At 46.5% G+C, this 15,587-nt stretch overlaps 1 protein-coding gene across 2 annotated transcripts in view; it reads right to left on the bottom strand.

Annotated features, from left to right (window-relative positions):
• The window catches only part of LOC114082774 (E3 ubiquitin-protein ligase rififylin), a 786,130-nt gene that overhangs the window by 11,168 nt on the left and 759,375 nt on the right, over nucleotides 1-15,587 (bottom strand). The window contains exon 1 of one of the 2 annotated variants that reach the window (XR_011705825.1): nucleotides 371-479. The exons of the other annotated variant lie outside the window; for it this stretch is intronic. The gene's annotated coding sequence lies outside the window, so the exon portion shown is untranslated. Of the gene's footprint in view, nucleotides 1-370; nucleotides 480-15,587 lie in introns of those variants that run through there. 2 annotated transcript variants of the gene reach the window in all.

Raw genomic sequence — 15,587 nt, forward strand, 5'->3', positions numbered from 1 at the left:
GTTCTTGGGACAAACACTGTTCACAGTCCCTGGCCTCTGAGTAGCAGCTGCAGAGGCTGATGGACTAGTTGCTCCAGTGGACTTGCAGCCTGGCTGCCAGCAGAATGTGTGTGGGTGCTGGCACAGGCCCCCACGGTGGGATTTCTACGTCTGTCAGCACCAAGGGCTGAGTGGGTTGGGCTGCCCAGGCTGGGGGGCCTGCTATCAATGGTGGGAATGGAGCTACCCCTGGACCTGGAGATCCCAGGTGTCCAAACTACTGACAGCTGGCAGAGGTGGGGGCTCTGGGCTTCTTCCTGTCAGAAACCCCAGGTGGGATGGTGGCTCCAAGGATGAGGGGCTTCTTCCCTCGGGGAGCCTGTTTAGGTACCTTTCAAGACGGCAGACTGAGGAATCAGACCAGAGACTCTGCGTCTAATAGAAGATAAAGTTGGTCCTCATCTTCATCTCGTGGGGGCAGGCCCCAAATTCCTTAATAAGACTCCTATAGCACAAGAGTTAAAACCAAGAATCAACAAATGGGACGAATTCAAACTGAAAAAGTTTTTTCTCAGCAAGAGAAATAATATGCGAGGTGAATAGGGAGCCTACATCCTGGGAACCAATTTTTACCCCTCAAACATCAGATAGAGGCCTAATCTCTAGAGTGTACAAAGAACTCAAAAAGTTAAACAACAAAAAAGCAGATAACCCAATCAACAAATGGGCCAAGGACTTGGACAGAAACTTCTCAGAAGAGGACATACAATCAATTAACAAATACATGAAAAAATGCTCACCATCTCTAGCAATCAGAGAAATGCAAATCAAAACCACCCTAAGATACCATCTCACTCCAGTCAGAAAGGCAGCCATTATGAAGTCAAACAACAATAAGTGCTGGCGAGGATGGGGGTGGGGGGGGGGGAGGTACACTCATACATTGCTGGTGGGACTGCAAATTGGTGCAGTCAATTTGGAAAGCAGTATGGAGATTCCTTGGAAAGCTGGGAATGGAACCACCATTTGACCCAGCTATTCTCCTTCTTGGATTATACCCAAAAGACCTAAGAAGAGCATACTACAGGGACACAGCCACATCAATGTTTACAGCAGCACAATTCACAATAGCTAGAATGTGGAACCAACCTAGATGCCCTTTAATAGATGAATGGATTAAAAAATGTGGCATTTATACACAATGAAATATTACTCAGCACTAAAAAATAACAAGATCATGGCATTTGCAGGGAAATGGATGGCAAAGAAGGCCCAGTGTGAGAAGGTGGCTGTAGGCAGAGCGGGACAGCCATTGCCAAGGAAGAAATGCTCATCCATGGGGAATACGGGTAGGCCACAGAAATGAAAGTTTCCTTTGCCATCACATCAATAGGGGGACCTCTGAGGCTGCCACCACTTCTGGAACTGGCCTGTCCAGTCACCACTGAGGACCTGAACTGGGAGAAACAGAAAGCTCCGCAGCACATCCACTGCCTTCTGATGGGTGAGTTCCAGGCCATCTGGGACAGCTATACCATGCCCCCCAACCCCAGCCCATATGTGGGCCCCCTCTACCTGGGGAGGGGCCAAGCCTCTGGCATCAGTGGGCCTCAGCCAGACCTTGCCTTACCACCCCAGCACTGCCTCCCCGCCTATAGTGGGTGGGCGCTGCTCTCTCCTCCCAGAGACACCCTCCTACCTCCAAACTTTGTGTCCCCCTCTTCCACAGCCTGCCAACTGTTGCTTGGCCCTTCCTCCCAGGCCCTCTCCCAGCACCTTGGCAGGCTTGGCTCTGCAGCCAGGGGCTCCCTTGCGGGCCACCCTCATGAATACCATTGTGACTTCACAGTCCCCCTTCCCCCACATCTGGGGCCTCCATCTGACTCCAGTAGGAACTTCCTACTCTCTCACCAGGGCCCAAAGCCCAACAGTACTCACAGGGCCTCAGCAGTAGACAGCTCCAGTCTGCCACCTTTTTTTTAACTTTTACTTATTTTTTTTAGTCATACATGACAGTAGAATGCAATTTGATGCATAGTCTACATTATCATGAGCTGAAGGCTGCTTATCTGCCCCACCCAGGAGCTCTTCAATCCTCAACCTGTCCACGGTGAGTGGACAGCGGACACTTCCTCTAACACGCTTCTCTCCACTCTCCTCATCGGATAAGATAATGATGTAGTAAAGTAATGACCTAAATAGTAGGTGTTCAATAAATGCTTGCTGGTCTAAAATGAGGACTCATGATTCCCATCTCCACCCTGTTCCTTACCCTCCATCCATTTTTTAATAACCAAAAATTAGTTTATAATGAGTCCTTGCGTTTTCCTCTGCAATCAGTAGCTTTTCGTTTTTATTTCGTTGGCTATTACGAGACACGTCTTCCTGTGGGCCCTTCATCTCGTAAGGGCTGACTCCCCGCCTGCCAGGCTAAAAGGAGGCTTTTGGACCACATCTGACCAAGGCTTCTTTTATCCTGAAAGGCCTTTGATCTGGTACATGTGTTTAAAGACACCGAAGTCTCTCCTACATAAACAAAGCAGGCCCAGTTCAAGTCTCCCCCATGGGTGGGGGAAAAAAGGGGGAGACTCAGGATCAGAAGATGAGAGTCTCTGGTTTTATTTCATGTCATTTCCCTTCCTCGAGGGGGTGAGAGTCACCCCTCCCCACCCCTCCCCTGTGCAGCCTCTGCTGTGAGCATTCTTGGCATGGTTTTTCTCTGTGTGTGTCCTCCTCTTTTACTCTGCCTCTGCCCCTTTCCCCTGGGAGCCAGGTAGAAGAAAGAAACCACTGCTGTTTATTTTCTTTCCATCCGTCAATCCCTGGAGCCAACCACTTCGCAAACAAGGGAAAAGGCACCCAGAGGCCTTGAAGTCATCCATCAGCTGACAGCTTTCAACAAAAACTTTATTAGCACCACCTTGGCCACAGGTGAGCAGGCACTCCATAGAACAGGAGAGAGGAACAGTGCTAAGAAGTGGGTCCTGGGTTGGAGCTGCGTGGAGCTTCCTCTCCCTCTTGTGTTCAACACGTGTGGTTGCAGCTGCTGCTGAGCTTGGGTGGCAGTCCTGGGCAGGGGGAGCGCTGCAGCATACCACACATGGGCTTTCCTGATCACCTGACCTCTGCTCCTCCACCCCAGCTGCTCCCCTCTCTGTTCAACTCTCTGCTCATTTTTAAAAGAGCTCGAGTGTGCTCAGGTTGGCGGTGCAAGCTCTGTACCTAATTGCAATTGATGATTTTTTCCTATGTCTTCTGTGCGAGTAGAGATGCATTTGCTTCTATTCAACTGATATGTTTCCCAGCTCTTTCATCATACCAAACCAAACCAAAGTGATCCAATAGGAATAAAAAGAGAAAAATAGAACCGGGAGAAAGAAAGGGGAACCACGTCTATGTTCCTCTTTTTCTGGGCATCAGTGTGCTTTATATTACAAACCCATAACACAAATTTTAACATGTAGACACTGCATGAGGGGACAGTGTCTGTGTATCACCTCTATGGGAGAAATCACTAGAAGGGATTCTAAAAGATGCAAAGAAGGGTGTCTGTATTTTCATGAGACCTTTCATCTGGTGGGTGAGACACGCATGAATGTCTTATGTCTTCGTCCCATCCTGATGTGAGACTCTTCAGCAGGCACTATCCTACCTGACTTCCAAAAGCAGAAGAAGAGGGGGTGAGCGTTTCCTTGTTACGAAGGCAGAAACTGAAGCTCTGAGAGTTGAAGGACCCTGGGAAGATTAAATCCTGGTTTCCTGAGTCTACATTTCACCTTGTTTTACTCTGTCATGATTCCAATCAAATCTTGCTATAGACACCTCTCAGAGCTGGGACACGTGAAGCATTTTGGTAAGATATAGAGACTTGATCCTAGGAAAGGGGAAATCATTGAAGGCAAGAAGGATCAGAGACAGCATCAGGGAAGCAGAGAAAGTTCCAGGAAACTACAGAATGGGACCAGAGGCCACCCAGGGAGGTCCTCTCAGCCAGAGTGTCCTGGTGCCTGTCATTTAAAGGGTGAACCAGAGGTCAGGTTTTTAAGAATTTAAGGTTGAAAGTCTGAGGATAAGTGTCTTTTCCATCTATTTCTGCATATACATATGTGTGTGTCCTTTTCTTCTGTGTCTAATTATGCATGCAATTTAGCAAGGAGTGATTGCCTGCTAATTTGTGGCCTGGGCACTTTTATAGTTTTGTTTTGTTTTTTCCTGCAGTGCTGGGTATCACACTTAGGGCCTTATCCATGCTAGGCAAGCACTTTACCACTGAGCTACCTCCCCAACCCTTGGCCTGCGCACTTTTCTAAAGCAAGAGAGAAAATACCTGTAACTAAAAGACTTCGCCTCATTGCTCCCAAGATTCCCATGGGGTTGAGCAGGGCAGGGCATCTGTGCCTCCTCTAGAAAGTGCTCTGAATTGTGGGTTCTCAGAGGACATGAAATGGAAATGTCCTTCTCAGTTCTCTGTGCACACTGGATGTCCATGGAGGGAAGGGGGTGGACACATACTGGAAACCAAATCCCATTCAGTCCTGTGCAGTTATTCTGCCCATTTTACAGATAAGGAGACTCAGGCTTTAAGAGGTAAAGTAACTGCTTATGGTCCCTGCTGTCAGCATGGTCATGAACTTCAAGTGGAAGTCAAGGTCACTGAGTCAGGCTGCTGCCCAAGTGCCTTCTGCAGCCTGGGGTGCTGTGGGTAAGGACTTAGGAGCTGGTGTAATTCGACTGTGAGGTTGAACGCATCCTAACTCTGTTACTTAAAGCATGCTGCTTACCTTAGCTAAACCTTGGTTTGCTCATCTGTAAGATGGGGATAGTAACAGTGCCCGCCTGAGAATGCTGATGGGAGAATGTAACGAGATGAAACATATAAGCATGAATAAGTATCCAAAGCTCAGGAACTATAAGCTGGCATTATTTATACCGTTGTTATGCCATGCTACTGTTGCAAGGAGATGTGGTGGCAAAGCACTACACCCTGAGGAGTTGTGAACCGTCCTTGATCCCCACCCCATCCCCATGCAAAATAGAAAGAGTATAGTCACGAATCAGATGAAAACATGAGAGCAGACAAGCAGTGGGAATAAATATTCATAAGTCAGGGTGCAGGCAGGTCCCAGAGGACAAGAAGTGGATGGAGTTTCAAAGGCCTCTTTTCCTGAGATAGGTGGGGACATTTTGTCAAGCAACTCTGGTGTATCAAGCTGCCTGCTAGCCCTCGAGGATATGATGATGCTCATTCAGACACGCACCTATGAGCTCTGGTCCAGATTCTCCCAGTATTCAGCTGCACCACTGTTTCCTCCTAAGACAAACACAGGAGCCAGATGACTACTGTAGGCCTCAACAGACCTCATCCTGGGTAGTTCAAGTTTGACTCAGAGAAGAGGGGCTGTCTTCCCAGGGCTGGAGATCCAAAGATGCCCACCCCCTCATCTAGCGTGTATTCTTCTGTAAGGGCCGAGCACTGTGGCGAGCCAGGGCCGGACTCCCTTCCTGCAGCACTCATCAGTGCCTTCTTGCAAAGCCCCACCCTCTTTCCTGAACACTGATCCCCTACATCTATATATCTCTACCACCCCCCAGTCCAACACTGAAACCAAATTGCAGTCACCTCTAAGGGAGCTATTGATTTCACCGGCCATTACAGAGTATGTCTTTTGTGTAGTCACTATACTAAATACCCAGAGAGATTCAAAGAGGCATCAGACTAGTGCCTTTCATCCAAGAAGCTGGCAGATGGGGAACTCGGACATGGACACACTGGGCACAGGGACCAGGCCTGTGCTGGAGCTGGGTGTGTGCGAGGACCCACGTGTACAAGTATCATGTCAGCTGATGAAGGGTTTTGAACCTCAGCACCGTTGATGTTTTGAACTGGGTAATTCTATGTTGGGGGACTGTCTTGTGCATTGTAGGATGTTCAGCAATGTCCCTGGTTACTCCTGAGGTATCAGTAGCACCTTGTGTCCCCCACTGTGTCAACCGAAAGCATCACTGAACATCCCTAATTGGTCCCTGGGGACAAAAATTACCCCCATTTGGGAAGCACTGAGTGAATCCTAACATAGATCAGTGACGTGGGTATGATTTCATCTCTACTTGACAGCCATTCTGTCTAATCTGAGGTGCTGCCAGGTTAAATTCCATATCCAAGGTCACACAGATCGGAAGGATTAGGCAGGGCCAGTTTGCTTTCACAGATCACAAGCTTGCTATTCTTATTCCCCTACCCCCCTCTGGGCACCCATGGTACTGAGGTCTTGGCAATGCTCAATAAACTCACCCAAAGATGGGCCATTACTAACACCAATTCTTCCCACATATAGTGCCCATTGTGAGCCACACAACCATTCTGTAGTGTAGGTCTCACCGCCCCCCCCCCCCATTTTTTAAATGAGCACTCTTAGCCCAAAATGGACAGAAGGGATCTGCCCCAAGTCACAGAGAAGACAAGCCACCCAAGGCTGGGCTGGGACCCACATCTTATAATCCTACTGTCTCTGATACTCAGAGAGTTGAGCAAACACTGATTAAACTATGCGAGGCAGGAAGCAACTTAATATAAAAAAATGCAAATCCAGGATGATGGATATATTTAGGGGTTGAATTATTATGTGGTAATATAAAAATAGATCAAGGGAAAGCACAGGAAATTGCAAACCTGACTGTGCGAGAAACGGAGAAGGTACATGGAGAGCATTGGGTACGTGTAATTAACTTTGCTGGGACAATATTTCGAGGCTGCCACTTGACACCAAAACATCCACAGGCTTCATTTACAGTAACCATGCAGGTAACCCCCTGAGGAGGAGTTATAATCCGACAGAGCTCAGCTTGAAGCTGTGGATTCAAAAAGTGCCAATGTTCAAATGCTTTGATGGGCAATCCCAATTCTCATATGCACTTAGGGTAAGCACACCATACATGTGGGTCCTGAGGCCTGTATGCCTGCTGATATTGAAATGACCTTCTTAGCTCTCAGTGCACACTGGATTCCCACAAGTACTGGAAACCAATTCCCATTCAGTCCTGTGCAGTTATTCTGCCCGTACATAAGGAGACTCAGGCTTCAAGGGGTAAAGTAACAGCCTATGGTTCCTGCTGTCAGTGTGGGCATGAACTTCAAGTGGGAGTCAGGTGGTTGAGTCAGGCTGCTGCCCGAATGCCTTGTGCAGCCTAGGGTGCTGTGGATGAGGGCTTAGGACCTGGTGGCATTCAACTGAGAGGTTAAACACTTGCCGGCTCTGTTTCTTGAAACATGCTCCTTACCTTGCCTAAACTTGGTTTGCTCATCTGTAAGATGGGGATAGTAACAGTGCCTACCTCAGAGGACTGATGGGAAGATGCCATGAGATGGACTGTATAGGTACTAATAAGATCTAATAAAAGCCAAGTATAGGATACCATTATTAACACAATTATTATAATTCCTACTGTCATCAAAGGGAGCCCAGGTGGCATGAAGCTTCACTATGCAGACATATGATCTTTCTTTTGTCCCCATGCCCTATATCTCTCCATGCAAAGTGGAAAGAGTACACTCTTGAGGACAAACAGAAGATTTAAATAACAGTCAGGGGGCATCTAGGACCCCAGGAGACAAGGAGACAAGCCTCATGATTGGTTTCAGGGCCTTTCTCCTGAGCTGGGTGGGGAAACTCCACTGTGAGCGCTTCCACCCTACCAAGTGTTTCCCGGAGGTCCTCCAGCCACAGAAGAGCCGTGATTCCGTGTGTCCTCTGCTTCGTGGGAACACCACAGCACAAGCACCTCACAGCCAGGTCTACCTGCACCCGAAAGAACCTGTTCCAGCCTAAAGGAATCTTATTTATTTATTTATTTCCATAAGAAACAGTTATCCAGTGCTCCCTGGTGCAGCTGATACTCAGCTATTTATCTTGAGGCACAATAGCCCTTCAGGCTGCAATCCTCCTCCCACAGTCCAGATACCCGACGGGCTCAGAAGTGAATTCCTAGGTTCGTGGTTTTGATGGACCTGTGAGCATTAGGCAATGGCGGGTGGGTGATTTTTCCAGGTCCCAGAAATTTGTACATGGGGGAACCTCTGCTAAGCAGGGATATGTGCAGTTGAGGAAGTGGAAAAGGTATGAGTGGCCTGTTTGCCTGAACCGGAAATGGGAGCCATGTGGGAAAGCATTCCTGTCTTCCTGGTCAGAGTAAAATTTACCCTCCTTCCAACGTCCTGCACCAGTCACCGCGAGACCTGCTCAACAAACCCAGCTCCTAACACAGGGGAGAGGCCCAATCAATATGTGATAAATGAATGAAACTGAAAACCAACTAGGCTGCTTCTTGATTTTCCAAAAGTGTCCCCAAGACTGGTAGTTAGTTACCTATGTGTGATACTTCCAGGTATTCAAAGAAATGCGGTTTCAGAGCACAGTTTATTCAAATATTTACTGGTTTTCGCCCATGAGCCAGGTCTTGGGAACAACCTGCGTGAAGCAATCAGGGTCTCCACCCTCCTGGGGCTTAGTGTAAGTGATGCTTCTGCACAAATGAGTTCCCGACAGTCACATATTTACTAATATTCCAAGATGAGCCATAGCTCTTAAAAAAAAACTTAATAATTGCATGCTTTGTGTTTCTTTCCAAAATGGACCAGAAACCACTAGCAATTATGTTGGAGTCATTACTGCAAAGCCAATTTGCTTCTAGAGTTTCAGTTGTACTCCAGGAACTTGAGCTATACTCCAGAGAGATCATTAGTTGCTGCACATGCATTATTGAGGGCACTGGTGTCGTTTCCAGTCCAGGATGCCCTCAGTCAAGTGTGATAGCAGGAAATGGGGGTCGAAATAATTAACCTCATGTGATTTTGTCAGGAATCCTTGCAAAACCACCCACTTGTGTCTTTCAGTTGAATAATCTCAATGCATCGGTTTTATTGACGTGATCTCTTTCCCTGGCCTCTTTGCCCACCATGCTATTTGTTTTTCTGTCTCTCAATTTATGTCTTTGACTAACCTCTATTCCCATCTCCCTTCCTATATCCAGTAGGGCATGGTTGTAAGTAATGGCCCACACAAGCATTGTTGAAGGTGGCTCTGCTGGGACTCTCAGACCACGGTCCTCACTCTAGATCAGAATTCTCAAGAGAAAACCAGAAGGTGTCCTTTTGTGAAGGCTTTGCTCAACTTTACTTCAATTAAATCCCTTTCACCAATCCTAGGACTCCTCCCTCAACTACAACATGAGTGGAAACTCCATGGGTTTGGGAATCTATTCTGAGTTCAAATTACGATTTTCACCATTTGCTCCAGGAGATGGGCCCTTGAACGATTCCTGTGTAGAAAGAAGGACGACAGCAATGTTTACCATTTATGAGGAATAAATTGAATGAGTCTGTGCAGTTTTTATCCCAATATGCTGTTAAATGAGCCTTATTTTCATCTCCTCATCCAGCCACCCATCCCCTTCATTTAAAAAGCATGCACCAAAGTCCAATTACGTGCCAAGTGTTGTGCACTGTTCAAGTTTTGTAACTGGTATAAGAAATTTCACTCATTGGGGGGTATGATGAATGGTAGCCCCCATCTTTTTTTTGCTTTTAAATGAATCATTCAAGACTTTTCTACTAATAGGTATAAATCCAAGATCTCCCTCTTTCTCAGTGTTAATGTATTTCTCATGGCTTCACCTCTTGTCCAAGAACTCCAGGGCTTCAAGAGTCACATCTGTTTTGAGAATCAGGGAAGTCTCCTCGGGCTATGTGTGCAATGCTCCTCCTCACCAGCAGGAGTCACTGTTGACAAATGGTCTTCAGCAGGTCCAGGCCATGCTGGTATTGGCCGAGATCACTATAGGGGTCAAGGATACCATATCCTTAGTTCACAAGCACACAGGCTCAGTGGTTGGCCCTCAGGTCTAGACAGCATGTCAGGGGAACTGGGTACTCAGATCTTTCCAGAGTCATCTATTTGCTGAGTTTCAACCAGGCCTTCCCCATCAGTCCACATGGTCCATTTGGTCACTTCCCTCCAGCCCATGAATCTGGGTAAGGGCCACACCCTCCAGTTTGCTGACTCCCTCTTCACATGCTTCTGGGGTCAAGGTTGCCCTCTTGTCCCTTTTCTGCCTTGGGGGTCTACAGCATCCCTTTATAGACTGGTCCACACCTTCTCAGGCCTCTGTAAAACAGGAGAGAAATGACTCTGTCAAGCCCCCCAAAAGCCCTTCAACATTCAAAGTCCTCTCACCACCTTCTCTCAGGAAAATGGGTACCACACAGAAAAGAAGGTCTGGTCTGTGGTTGTTGCTAAATTATCTTTCCAGGATAAAAGCTATGTGTTTTTTTTTTTTCCTCCTAAACAATTAGAGTTGTATCTGACCACATGCTTGATCTTAGTTATTAAAAACACAATCCACTATAAACCAGACAAAACACCACCCTTGGGAAGCTTAAAATGTAAGGAAGAAGTCAAAACCAAAAAAATAACGAAACCACTCCGTATCAGGAATGATGGAACAGCCCTACTTGATGGACCAAATTTACTCCACCCGCCTTGAGGGAGACCAAGAAACCTGAGGCACTGAGGTCTATAAGAAGAACCATAAGAAAAAGGTGACCAAGGAGACATGCAGGGCCCAGTACCCTTGAGCATCCAAAGGCGATGTTAAGGGCCTCCACTGTCCCCTCTGCCACCTCTAGTCCTTCCTAGAGTCTCAGGATGGATAGACCTTATGTGTTAGCTAGACTGCCCATAGGATAGGAGAGGGGCCAATTCCAAAGGCCAATCTCCCCTTTCAGTCCCTCACACATTGTGAGTAAATGCAGAATTTAGGAAGTGAAGAGATTCACACCAAGGACAAACACAACACGCCCCCCCACTTCCCAGTTGATCCCCCTGGAAAACACAGGCCGGAGGCGCCTCAGCCCTAAACTGTGCTCTGCGCCTCGGCTTCCTTTCCAGGGCGATGTGGCAGGGATGCTTCCAGGATGTGCCTGCTCCAGAGGAGGGAGAGTGTGAGAGGGAGGGGCTCCCGGGCATTGAATAAATAAAGTGGATGCGGTTGAGCAACTGTTGAAATATGAGGAAATTGCTTCCAGCAGTTTAAAGTCTTGGCTTGACTCATAATTTAACCTTGAATATAGTTTTCAAAAATCATTAAGTCCCCGAAGCCTTCATCTCTAGCAGTGATTAGCTATGATGCAGTCAGTAGGAAGTTAATATATTTATTTATAAGGAGGCAGATAATGCATGGAAAGAATCTATTCATCCTGCCCTCACTCAGCGAGTACTTACTGACAGCGAGCTCAGGAACCAGCACCACTGCTGAGCACTGGGAGATCCCAGGGAACAAACAAGCTCCCACCTGCCGAGGAGCTTGACGACCCATAAGAGGAGGCGACAAGGAATCAGCATTAATGGAACACCACTGCATGCCAACCATTGTTCTGGGAGTTTCAGCAGCCTTTAACCTTTACCCTTGGGAAAAAAAAAAAAAAAATATATATATATATATATATATATATATATATATATAATATTTTTTAATGGAAAGGGGGCACTGTAAGCAATCATAAAATGAAACTTCCTGAGGCACATCTGTATTTAAGGCCACCCTAGTGTGTATCTAGGACCTTCTGCATGACTGTCATTGTTCCAAGGGTAACACACATATCCACCCATTTAATCCTCATGGCCACCTTATGAAGGAGGGTCTGTCAACCTCTACACTTTACTGATGAAGAAATTGAAGGTCAAAATCACAGATCAAGAAAAACAACATTGCTCTTAATTTGTATACCAGGGTTCTCATTCCTTCCAAATCACCCGGTCCCCAGCAAAAAAAAAAAAAAAAAAAAAAAAAAAAATTATAACTGTTCTGTGACTCTGCACTAAGTCGGTCCTTTGCTAGTGACTTGGGGTAGAAATTAAAGGGAGAAAAGGAGGGAGCAGGGTCTTAAGGGTAGACAAGGCTACAGGAGGAATCTGAGACACAGGATTCTTCCAGAATAGACGCAGAGTCACGCCAGGCATCTTCATGACTCAGGATTGGCATCTGGGGCCTTGAGGTCACAAAAAGAATCATGATCCTCGCATTTCTGCATCTGCTTTTGAGGACAGCCCTGTCAAAACCAGAGGTAAGGATAAAATGGGAAGACACATACATCTCAGCCTCGGCTCCCACCCACCCCATCTGGTTCCTCCTGAATCTCCCCAAGCCATGGTTCAGTGAAACTTGAGAAGCTTCCTGGTTGCCATGGAAATGGGCAAGGCTACATCAAACAGGAAGTAAGAATGGAAGAAACGGATTCTGTAGCTTCCCCAGGCAACTCCTGAGCAAGTTCTCTAATTACCCTTTGCATCCAGAGTCAAAGAATTCTCTGGTCACAGGAATAGCCCCGAGCCTTCCAATATCCTCAGCCAGGTAAGCAAAATGCTCCCGTTCACCCAGCGCAGCCCCAGATCCTCTCTCTGGAGCTTGTCAGTTCTCCTCTCTCAGCTCAATTCTTTTTTGTTAGATAGTAATTCCAAAACACCAGCTGAAACTGGAACAAGAATAAGAAAGGTGTCTCTCTAGGGTGTACACATGGAGTGTACTTGGGACTTGGTTCTTGGCTCCGTGGAGATCTCTTCCATCTCCGACATTCAGTGTTTTTAAGGACAGGGTGACAAGACACAAGTTGCTAAAGAAGTGTCCAGAAGGTGTCAGAGAAGCAGGGATTTGGACTCTGAAAGGCAGGCGAAAGGACACTCCTCCCCAGGATTTGCCAAAGCCGGGAGGTGCCTCTTCCTGTTAATCCCACACTCCCTTATCATCCCTTTCAACTCTTTGCCCAACTGTCTGACTCTTAATTAGGTGTGTAATTGGGGATTCCAAGACGAGGTTTAAATGAGCAAAAAGTCCCCAAACTTCATTTCGGTGACTGCTTCCAACGGCCTCCCGCAGATATGAAGTCAGCAAATTGGATTCTTTGGTCGTTGTTGTTCTACAGACTTTTCTTTTCCCACTTCATTTTCTAATTTGAACATTCAAGGGTCAAGCACTTGGGGCCTTATACAAGCCAGCAACTGGAAAGCGGTCATTGCACCCTCTCCTTCAGCTAACACAGACATGGATAAGAACAACACACATCACAGATGTACATGCAATGCCCGGGTGTGATTCAACTTTGAATTTAATGTGAGCACTGAGCTTGGAGTTGGGTGTCTCCCCTTTGCCTGTGTCGGTTAGAACTGGAAGAAGCAGAGGGTTCTGTCCTCAGCATGGTGAGAAGCCCAAGCCCCCCACTCCACAGGTGAGGGTGGGCTTTTGTTCACTTTGCTATAAAGGAAGCCAGACAAGAGGACCCAACACCAAGACCAAGGATCCAATCCCAAGGTCTCTCTTACCTCCCTGAGTTAAAGGCTCCCTGAGAAGGGCCCCCACCCTTTGCAGCATGTCCCACAATGTCACAGGCCCACGATGGACCTCAACAGAACTCCTCTCTTCCTTCTGTCTGATATCCACAGTGCAGTTAAAAAGGTCCACTTGCACATATCTCCATTTATTCTTTTTCCTAAGCCTTTGCTGAAATGAGTATCTCCATTCTACAGAGAGGGCCCAGGCAGAGAGAGAAGGGACTGCTCTAGGAACACACAACAGATATGTCACCGCTGTAAGCATTTAAAATGCAAGTTTGGACCCCCAAACCTGTGCTCCCTGGCACTCTGCTTCCAGATTGTCAGGTACTGATTGGTAGGGGATGGAGGTGGGAGGAAGTGGGTCGGAAAGAAAAATATGCTAGAGAAAGAGATGCTGCTCACTGTATTCTGCAATCTTTCCTTGGGTCTTCTTTCCTTTCTTGGCCGAGGGCATGAATTATTTATCTCTCCCACGCAGAAGTTTCGCAGTCATAATAAAGGTCAGGAGGGGAGGAAAGCTTATCTAAATCCGCAGCTGTATCCAGGCACACTCGGGGTGACATATGGAGTCCAGCGGAATCCATCTGGGAGAAGAATAAAGACATGAGCTTCCGTATTTCTTCTTTCCTTCTTTCTTTCTTCTTTTCTCCCTTCCTCCCTCACTCCCTCCCCCCATAAGACAAAAATACACTGGCAAGTTTGTGCTTCTTCTGACCCATTTCCACCCCCCTCAACCCCGACAACCCTACTACCTCAAGTGCTCGTTTCTGGATAAATGAGGGGACCTGGAATGAACCATGTCATTCAGATACTTTCTAGCGTAAGCTTTCCTGTCTCTGATTTTGGAACCCCCTTGGATAGATTCAAAAATTTCTCTTTTGAAATCCTCAAACCTATTCCCTTTAATTAAAACAATAAATATGTGTTCTGTAGCATTTGGAGGGAGTGACTGGGGACATTAAGGCATAAAAACAGACAGATGGGATGTTGCAGTTCCAGAAAAGATGGACACCCCCCCCACCCCAGGCTGGTGTCTGCCAGTTCTGGGATGCACCTTTATGGCAACCAATGGGGATGTTCTTATTACTGGGTACCCATCTGTTTGTCCTCCCCATATGACGATCCCTGACCAGATTTTCATTCATGTCCAGCCACAGTGAGCCATCCAGCTGCACTGTCTGCATTGGACCTGGGGAACAGCGACTTTTACAAAAGATCTCTGAAAAGATAGCTATTTAGCACCCCCCCCCCCCCCTGCCCCAGTACTTGAAGGAACAAACCTGGCTTAGTAGAAAGGGTTCAGATATTTCTGTTCTACTCTCATTCTGGGAAGCCCACCTAAAAGCAATCAAAAAGGTAAAATCGTATTTTAATTGCTAAAGCAAGGAAATTGCCAAAAGTCTCCTAACACTAAAATTGTTATTATATCCAAAGATGAATGTCTGGATAGAGAGTAGGAAATCTCATACTGCCTCACACTCTGGTGGGATGAGGATTTCCCAGAGTAAGCGTCCTTGTCCTGAAGTTCGTTAATACCCAGGATGCTTTGAGTAGGGTGGCACTATCTGGGGTCATCAATACATAAGCTATGGGAGAGAGACATTCTGTAGAGAATGAACTCATGTGACACTGAGAAGCAGAGGGATTCCAAGACCAAGGGTGACAATGTATGTTTCAACCTAATGGATTACGGACTAGAATTAAAATAAAAAATAAGGTCATACAATATTGAAAGAGAATTAAATTAGAGGCTGACACTGTTCACCTGTAAGACTTGTATGAAGTCGCAGTAATGAACGCAGTGTGGGATTAGAGAAAGGAACAGACAGAAAGATCAGCAGAATTTAGAAAGGAGTTCCCAGAAATAGATGCACGTAAATCCAGGCAACTGAGCTTTGAGAGTGGAGTAAAAAAGCAAGACAGTGGAGAAAATATAGTCTTTTCAACAAATGGTCCCGGAACAACTGGGCATCCATATGCAAGAAAAATGAATCTAGACATAAACCTTAAACCCTTTCGAAAAATTCACTCAGAATGAATCACAGACCTAAGTGTCAAACCAAACTATACAACTCTGAGAAGATAACACAGGAGGAGATCTAGATGACCCTGGGTTTTGGTGATGACTTTTTAGATACAACCTCAAAAACACAATCAGGGACTAGAGAGAATCAATAAGTTGGACTTCGTTAAAATTAAAAATACCTGCTCTGTGGCTCTGCGAAA

The sequence above is a fragment of the Marmota flaviventris genome (genome assembly GCF_047511675.1).
Source record: "Marmota flaviventris isolate mMarFla1 chromosome 17 unlocalized genomic scaffold, mMarFla1.hap1 SUPER_17_unloc_1, whole genome shotgun sequence".
Taxonomy (NCBI): domain Eukaryota; kingdom Metazoa; phylum Chordata; class Mammalia; order Rodentia; family Sciuridae; genus Marmota; species Marmota flaviventris.